Source organism: Leuciscus leuciscus (assembly GCF_965113295.1).
Source record: "Leuciscus leuciscus genome assembly, chromosome: 7".
NCBI lineage: Eukaryota > Metazoa > Chordata > Actinopteri > Cypriniformes > Leuciscidae > Leuciscus > Leuciscus leuciscus.
In genome coordinates this window covers 44251508-44261260 of record NC_138731.1, presented here as the reverse complement: position 1 = coordinate 44261260, position 9753 = coordinate 44251508, and the positions used below count along the sequence as shown (strand labels likewise).

General features: G+C 37.9%; 1 protein-coding gene across 4 annotated transcripts in view; it reads left to right on the top strand.

The window, feature by feature from the left end:
* The window catches only part of edar (ectodysplasin A receptor), a 52317-nt gene that overhangs the window by 1064 nt on the left and 41500 nt on the right, over positions 1-9753 (top strand). The gene's annotated exons all lie outside the window — the stretch shown is intronic.

Below are 9753 nucleotides of genomic sequence, written 5' to 3'. Positions count from 1 at the left end.
AAGAAAAGAAATTGTTCTTAAAACGTTTTATTTAAAAAAACATTTTGATCAGAAAACACTCAGAAATAATGTTTTTATAACTTAATGGGAATGTAAGCAAAGCGTTCTTAGAACATATTTTTGTTGGCAGATTCATGTCAGATAATGTGTTTTATTGCTCTACTATATTGTTTTTTTTATTATAATTGGATTAATTGTCCCTCTCCCTCTTGGTTTTCTTAATAAAACCGTACAATTTATATTCGTAATAATTACTTTGGAGCTCAAATGCGCTTGTAATATATTCTGAGAGCCTAAACTTATCATCCGCACACTGAATCATTTGTAGAACCTGTATTTCCATAAACCTCCATAGATCAAGTCTAGAAATCATAAAAAAAAAGGTAATACGTGTTTATCATATCTCTGTTCAATTTTCAATGTGTGATAATTATTACCACAATATTTTGCAACATAATATAATAATGATGAGCAAAAAGACCATCTTTCTTTTGAAACAAATTCGTATTGGTTGAAAGTCATCAGGTCATTTTTGTATTTATTTCTTAAAGTCGTTTTCATCATTATGTATCATTTATGTATCCTAAATGCAGACAATTAAATAATATTTTAATAATTTTGCATAAATTTGACCATTATTTCACTGGGACATGGGTAAAAAAAAATTTTTTTTAATTAAAACAATCCCTGGGGAATAAAAGTGCCTTAAGTTGAAGAAACATTAAATGCAGAAGGTCAAAGGTCAGGTCACAGAACACATCAATCTATCTGAATCATTATGGAAAACAAATGTTTAGTCGAGGTTTATGATTCTCTCATTGATATATGAATTGATATGCAGTATCTGTAACGATCACGCTCAATATCTAAATAGTACTTTTAATATTCAGTTGATTGGCTGTAAACAGAGACGAGTGTGTAGTTACAGCATCTCACCAGCAGGGCTTTAAACCACATCCGGTTAAAGTTGACATGAAACAGAAGTTGAGCTCGTCTTCTCTTCTCTATAGTGACGTTTATCTGAGAACAAGAACAAATGTGGACAGAACTGACTGTGTCTGTGAGGAATTGATTGGCTGGTTGTGGTTTGCTATTGGTGGATCTCATGAGAGTGATTTTTATGATTTTAACCAAGATTTTACCTGGACAGATGGCTTATGGGTTTAGACAGAACACACACACACACACACACACACACACACACACACACACACACACACACACACACACACACACACTCAGTCACTCACTCTCCCACAAACACACATACACACACACACACACACACACACACACACACACACACACACACACACACACACACACACACACACACACACACACTCAGTCACTCTCCCACAAACACACACACACACACACACACACACACACACACACACACACGTGCCTGAGGGAGGATATATACGTTTATGCATAAGCAAACTTTGAGCAAGCTCAAGCATCAGTGCAGAGAAACGAATGATTGATGAGTGTGTGTGTGTGTGTGTGTGTGTGTGTGTGTGTGTGTGTGTGTGTGTGTGTGTGTGTGTGTGTGTGTGTGTGTGTGTGTGTGTGTGTGTGTGTGTGTGTGTGTGTCACGTCGTCTGAGCGATGTGAGGAATCAAAGGCTGCGGTCGCATGAAAAGACAACACAGACCTTCAGCTGCTGCTCTCCTGTCTTTGCTCTGCTTTCATAGAAAAGCTGTAATTAAAATCATCAAAAGCTGGAGAGTGTTTGTGTTTCCCAGTAAAGCCAGGATTCAGACAGTCACAGAACCAGAGCAGAAAAACACAGGCTTTGTGTTCCTGTCGAGCTCAGTCGAGCAGAACCTGTGCAGAACCTGCGGATCCAGGGCTTTCAGGACGCCTCAACACTGCCATCGATTATCAACCTTTCTGGATTTACTCTCAAATTACAGATCGTAATTTTTTTATCAGTCTTTTTTTTAAATACAGTGCAAGCATATAATAGAGATTAGGGACTGTGGCACCTTCCTTTGATCAAAAACTCCATTACCCATAATGCACTCTGCTGATCCGACTGTCTGTGGATGGGAATACGTTTAGTAGATTTAACAAAAACGCATCTTTTTGCTTCATCCAGCAGACGTTTCCTGACAGACAACCGTGAGGCGCCGGTTACATGAAGAGAGAGTGTAAACATTCACACACACCGGCTAAATCTGCAAATATTATCTGACAAAATACATATAACTCACAGTCTAAATAGCAGACCAGGTTTACATGTCACTGCAAGTTGTATTCACTGTATAATCGAGATGTTTTGAAATACCATTTTCATAACTTAATGGGAACGTTAGTTAGTTCGGTAACACTTTACAATCAGGTTTCATAAGTTAACATTAGTAAACTACATAAGTTAAAACAAACTCATAATGATCTGCACGTATACAGAATTTATTAATCTTTGTTAATGTTAATTTCAAAATATACAAATAACGTATTAGTAAATGTTGAAATTAACATTAACAAAGATTAATAAATGCTGTATACGTGCAGTTCATTATTAGTTCATGTTAACTAATGTTGTTAACTAATGTAAACTAATGAACCTTATTGTAAAGTGTCACCGTTAGATCTTTAGTATATATTTGACTCAGTTAAACGGGATGAGTCTACAGTAGCCATTCTCCTCGTTTTGTTTGGATTCGTCTCCTATAGCTTAACTGCGAGTGCTTGACATCTGAAATAGAAGATTATAGCTTTTCCCAGCTTTCATGTTTGGGATGAAACCCGAGCATCAGCTCGTCCTCGTCTGCGTGCAGGATCACATACTCTCGTCTATACGCTCTATAGGAGCCGCTAACTTTGAAATCAACTTTTCACCCTGGATGCCGTGACCCGCAGGCACGGATCTGAAGGAGTGACGCTGGATCAAACGCTTCCGACTCCAGCATAGCAGATCACTGACCTGAGACGAGCCTTGATGTCTGAAGCTTCTGCCGCTCGCTGCTCCTAGACTGAAGTCTAAACGCTGTCCGGTTTCTAGGGTGTTGCTAAACATGTACCAGAAAGACAAAGATAGATTCATGGCAGGTTAATGCAGGTTAGGTGTGTGTGTGTGTGTGTGTGTGTGTGTGTGTGTGTGTGTGTGTGTGTGTGTGTGTGTGTGTGTGTGTGTGTGTGTGTGTGTGTGTGTGTGTGTGTGTGTGTGTGTGTGTGTGTGTGTGTGTTGGAAACGTTTGGTGACGTCGACGTCCGGGTTAGCGGTAGCATTAGCCGTCGGGCAAGTGTTATTTAAATAAACTCCTGATGTACTTACAAACTTTCCAATGCCTCGTTTTATGAGTACAGAACCTATTTGTACTACTGTAGAAGTTTGGTGCCATTCTGGGCATTATTAGTGCAGTAATTTACCAGATACAGCCTTGGATCCATTAGCGCCTGCACTAAACCATCCGGCTGATATCTCTAAATAAGCTCTAACTTTAATAATGTTCAACCAAGGGAATAAAGGCTTCTGGGGGGTGTTTGGCTCGAGGTCATGGTGCAAAGGACCCTAGGTTGGTGTTACTCCGAACCGTCCCTTTAAGTGAGTTGCTAGTGGAGTAAGAATAATAATCCTGTTTTCCCTATTTTTCCAGACGCCACTGGCAGATATTTTGTCTTGTTTTAAGCTTAAACTCACTTAAATTTGATGCATTTTTCCCTTATAACGAGATATATAAGTAATATCTCAAATGTAAATGTATCTTGATTTAAGAATGTTAGATATTTGTAATGGAAAACAAGAAGTGGATAATGTTTTACAGAGTTAAACACAATGTCTGAATGTCTTCACAGTGAACAGAACTGGTGTAGAGAGCGAAGGCTATGATGTTTGTCCTCAGAGTTAAGGTCGACTTTACTAGAACCACAACAACGCCAACAATTCTGAACTAAGACTGATGCCAGGAAGACTAGAATCCTGCTTTATTGCACTTTGATCATTTAACTCCCATTGGAAATGGAAGAACTGGGAACGAGGCCAAATGAAGTCCGTTTCCCATTTCCTCACTGATTAGTGCCGTTTGAGAAGCAATTTCCTAATCTGACAACAGATATCAGTGCAGACGAATTACAAGCCGCTTGTGTTCAGTGTCACAGAGCCTGATGTGTGTTGTCTGAACGAGACGCCGGCGGAACCAGTCAGAACCAGTCTGCAGATTTGAGTTGACTGATTTCAGAAATCGCATAGTAAACTCAAAGCCATTGGGATCTTTAATGATTTTAGGACACATCTGCTCTATACTATACGGCCTAAATGGTTTTTAAAACTAAAATTTGGTGTGTCCCAAATCGTAGCATGTCGAAATGAGTATGCCAAAGGGTACACGGATGTGCAGATCCGAATTTTTCACATTTTTTAAATGTTACTACTAGTTTCGGAATGTTCAGAGAACATTCAAAAGTATCATTCCCATAATGTTACATTTGAAAAATGGAATGTCCAACGTCTCAATATTTTTTTTTTAAACATTTAAATAAAACTGGACATTTTGAATGTTCTCGGAACATTCCGGGAAAAAAACGGTTTTATAACGTAATAAGAACATTAGCGAAACGTTCTTAGAACAAACATAGAGTATGAGTGAGGCGTTCTGGACGGGCCATAGAAGAACCATTTTTTGTTTCCCAGAGAACCTTTCAATGAGCAGTTCTTAAAATAATTTAAAAAAAAATCTAAGTGTGAAGAACATTTTAACTATCTGAAGAACCTTTTTCCACTTTAAAGAACCTTTAGTGGTTCCATGGATGTTAAAGGTTCTTCATGTAACCACTGATGACAATAAATAACCTTTATTGTGTAGAAGAAATTTTTTTGGTTTCACTGGTTTCACTGAAAAGTTCTTAAAATAACCTTGTTTTCTTAGTGTGAAGAACATTTTTATAATCCAAAGAAGCTTTTGTGCAATGGAACGGTTCTATGGATGTTAAAGGTTCTTCATGGATCGATCCCAATAAAGAAACATTCTTTTTTAAGGGCATTTCTTAAAAGTATATTTGGTAACACTCTATTTTAGTGTCCTTGTTACATATAGGTTACATGTACTTACCATAGTACTATGAGTAAATTATGCATAATTACATGTAACTAACCTTCAACCAAACCATAATCCTACCCTAACCCTATAGTAAGTACATGTAGTTAATTATTATTACTCAGTACTTAAATATATAATTACACTGTAACACTGACACCTTAAAATAATGTAACTGAACATTTTAATCATTTAAAGAACCTTTTTCAACTATAAAGAACTTTAGTGGTTCCGTGGATGTTAAGAGGTTCTTCATGAATCCATCAATAACAATAATGAACCTTTATTTTCTCGAGTGTATATGGCTAGTATTGCCCTCAACCTATTGTGCTTCGGATGAGGGTTTGATTAGAACTACAAACACGAATAAAAAGCGTTAAAAAACTACAAACATGGCGGAAGTGTGAGATTGATGGGTAAGTAGAGAGGTTTAGATAAAAGGGTTTGAGTGGTTAATAATCAGAATCTTACCTGATGAAAATTATATTTAATCTGCAACAACTTTGTAAACTTATAAAGATACATTTGTTCATTAACTTTTAAATGCAAACACATGCGGAGAGTTTTCAGCATTGCAGATTAGCGTACTTCATTTCTACAATTGGGCGTAAAGTGTGAGTTTGTTGTGTTCTGAATGACTTGTCTGCTAGTGTTTTAAAATCTGTTTAGATGTGTAAAGTCGTGTAGTGTATTCCAGCCTTTAGTCAGGATGAGAGACGAGAAGGTTAAATCTGTGAGCACTAACCCTCTTGATTTGTGTTGATCTGAAGATGTGTGTGAAGCGTTGGATGGAGAGAGCGGCACAACACACAGATCAACCGAGAGGATTCCTTCCGCCGCTTCCGTTTCGATATAAACATCAGGAACGATAATCCTGTGAGCTTTGCTTCTGAGAGATGGGGCTTTCCCGCAAACTCCCATGAGAGTCGCTGTTGACATTAAAGCTCTTTGTGTGTGTCTGTTCTTCCTCACAGACCTCACAGAAACCATCATTCATCTTCAGTTATTAAACACAAGTGCAGTCAGTTTAACCCAGAGAACCATGGAGTTAACAGGGAACGTCCTCGCAAAACGTTCCCTCAAGTAATGCGTTCTTCCAGTAATGTTAATGTTCGTTCATTTTTCAAATGTTTCAAATGTTTTTAATGTTTCATTTCCAGGATCTTTGCAAAATGATCAAGCTTAACTTTTGGATCTGGATGGAATGTAAGAAAAATTATTTTACAACGGTTACATTTGTTGGCTGAACTGGTTTTCGCAAAACATTAAACATTTATACATCAATCATTCATGGAACTTTTTGTTTTAGTTGGACGTTCATCTAACATTCTTTAAATGTTACTTGTTTCGGAATGTTCAAAAGTAACGTTCCCATAATGTTACTTTTGAAAAATGGAATGTTCCCTTAATGTTTGAATAACCAAGAAAACATTTAAACGTTCCGAGAACATTCAGAAAGAATATTGTTATAAATGTTCCTTCAAAAATGTTTATAGAATGTTTGTTCATATTTTTTATGTTTCAGAACATTCAGAAAACATTCAAAAGTAACATTCGCATGATGTTTGCAAAATGATCCAATGGAATGTTCGCTTAACATTTGCATAACCAAAAAAACGCTCTGGATGTTTAGATCGATCAGAGAACTTTCAGAAATACCGTTAATGGGAATGTAAACAAAATTATTTTACAACATACATTTGTTAGCTGAACTGGTCTTTGAAGGTTTTCGCAAAACATTAAACATTTATTCATCATTCATGGAACTTTTTGTTGTAGTTGGACGTTCATCTAACATTTTTTAAATGTTACTACTTGTTTCGGAATGTTCAAAAGTAACATTCCGATAATGTTACTTTTGAAAAATGGAATGTTCCAAAGTAACGGTCCGATAATGTTACTTTTGAAAAATGGAATGTTCCAAAGTAAGGGTCCCATAATGTTACTTTTGAAAAATGGAATGTTCCAAAGTAACGGTCCCATAATGTTACTTTTGAAAAATGGAATGTTCCAAAGTAACGGTCCGATAATGTTACTTTTGAAAAATGGAATGTTCCAAAGTAAGGGTCCCATAATGTTACTTTTGAAAAATGGAATGTTCCAAAGTAAAGGTCCCATAATGTTACTTTTGAAAAATGGAATGTTCCCTTAATGTTTGAATAACCAAGAAAACATTATTTAAACGTTCCAGGAACATTCAGAAATAACGGTTTCATAACTTAATAAGAACATTAGCAAAACGTTCTTAGAACATTAGAGGTTGTTAAACGAGGGAGTCGTTTTGGACGGGCCGTTCGGCATAATAATATCCTCGTCTTCACCCTTCCCCTAGGAACAGATATTTCAGGGCTGTTAATGATAAGGATAATGATACTCTGTGTATTTATCTTAGATTATGTGGTCGTTATAAGATTAATAACCCGGGGCGGCGAGTCTGCGGTCGACTTTCAAACAGAGGCAAGTCCGGGCAGCGTCCGTGAGCGCGCTTGTGTTCGGAGCGAGTGCATTCCAGCCCGGCGTGTGGAGAGAAAAGCACTGGATCTGGATTCTGATGAAAGTGTCTTGGGCGTGTGTGTGTTTGTGTGTGTGTTCGTTCTGTCAGATAATGAGCCGGGGCTTCAGGGGCACAGTCGTTTGGCACTCGCTTCGTTTCCTGTAAAAATAACGTGGTCGTCTTCTCTCCGTCTCCTGTAAGTCCTGTGATGAAGCGCAGAGCCGAGGGGTTTGTCGGAGGGAAGTTTAGGTTGTTTTGAGCTCATCGGAGGAAGTGCCTCGTGTGGTTACGGCAAATATTCCACAGTCAGGATCGTTTTTAAGACAGTCGTCCATTTGCAGATCGATTCCCCCTGAATAAACACAGGGGCTCTAGTGCTCTAGCAACCTGATAAAAACTGTTTATTCTGCTTCAAAATAGTCCTCATTTTCAGTGAGAATTAAAGAAGAGTGTAATTTAAGAGTGTTATAACCCAGTCTTCTCTGATTGGTCGGCTGGCCCAGTCTTTTGTGATTGGTCTACTCTGATTGGCCAGATGGCTCAGTCTGTTGTTATTGGTCTACTCTGCTCTGATTGGCCAGATGGCTCAGTCTGTTGTGATTAGTCTAGTCTGCTCTGATTGGTCAGATGACCCAGTTTGTTGTTATTGGTCTTCTCTGCTCTGATTGGCCAGATGGCTCAGTCTGTTGTGATTGGTCTGCTCTGATTGGTCAGATGGCCCAGTCTGTTGTGATTGTTCGGCTGGCCCAGTCTGTTGTGATTGGTCTACTCTGCTCTGATTGGTCAGATGGCCCAGTCTGTTGTGATTGGTCTACTCTGCTCTGATTGGTCATATGACCCTGTCTGTTGTGATTGGTCTACTCTGCTGTGATTGGTCTACTCTGCTCTGATTGGTCAGATGGCCCAGTCTGTTGTGATTGGTCTACTCTGCTCTGATTGGTCATATGACCCTGTCTGTTGTGATTGGTCTACTCTGCTCTGATTGGTCATATGACCCGGTGTTACCGTTTTTTCCTATTACTAAAACAATTAAAAAAAAAAAAAAATTTTAGTGAAAAATAACACTGGTGTATCAACGTTACAGCAGAACTGTGTCTATCTTTAATAAGCCCGTATGATATATGATCAGTTTCCTGCTGATATTGATAACGATGCAGTGTGTGTCTTTGTTATCTCAAGTGAACGTCACACACGTGATCTTATCAGCTCTAGCTGAATCTGCCTCTCTGTGTGTTCACGTGTGTTTCCTCCTGCTCTCCCGCATGCAGCGAGGCATCATGGGGGCTGAAGTGAGTGAAAGCGGAGCGTTTGAGCTCAGTGCTGGTGCGGGTGAGTTCAGATGACAGCGGCGCCCTTAGAAAACACAGTAAACTTCTCCGGTTCACCAAACCATGAGACATTAGTGCAGTGAACGGGCGACTCATACATTACAGCAGCGGGTCTCCACCTTTAACATCACTAACAAAACAAAAAGTCTTCATTTTTGACCAAAAATAGCATTCGTATTTTTGGTTTGCCCAGATTCATTTTATCATGTGACGGATGAAGCAGTGCTTCTCAAATGTGAAGTTTAGTTCATTATAATTATGCTTGACAATAATTTATTTCTATTTTGTTTTTTGATTTAGCATGTTTTTTCCTGCATTTCTCTCCACACTGAAAATAAATTGGTGTAGGATTTACTTTGAAACAGTTTTAACTAATTTATTTACATTTACATAGAAAGCAAAATGACTGAATGAAGATATTTTCTTATTTTCTAAAATAATTTTCAAAATTAAGTGAGTTTATGCTTAAAACAAGAACAAGGGTCAGTAGAGTCAGAAAAATAATCTTATTTAAAGTAATATTATTTTTCTGACCCCACTGGCAGATTTTTGTTCTTATTTTATGCATAAACTGACTAAATCTTTCAGAAAACAAGACTAAATATCTTCAGTAATTTTGCTTCTCCAGTAAATGTATCTGGATTTTAGAAAGTTTAGATATTTGTGCTGGAAAACGAGCCAGAAACGCTGAGGAAGAACATCATGTCTTGCAGTGTGTGTGAGTGTCACTGCTGTCACACTGCATTCAATCTGTTGTTTGTCTCATATTTCATCTGATGGATGTTTTCATTCTGTTCCTCATAAGATGTCTCATTAAGAGGTCATAAATCACATCACAACATTGTGCTTGTTTTTAATAATGCAGTTCATACGAACTACACTGTACACG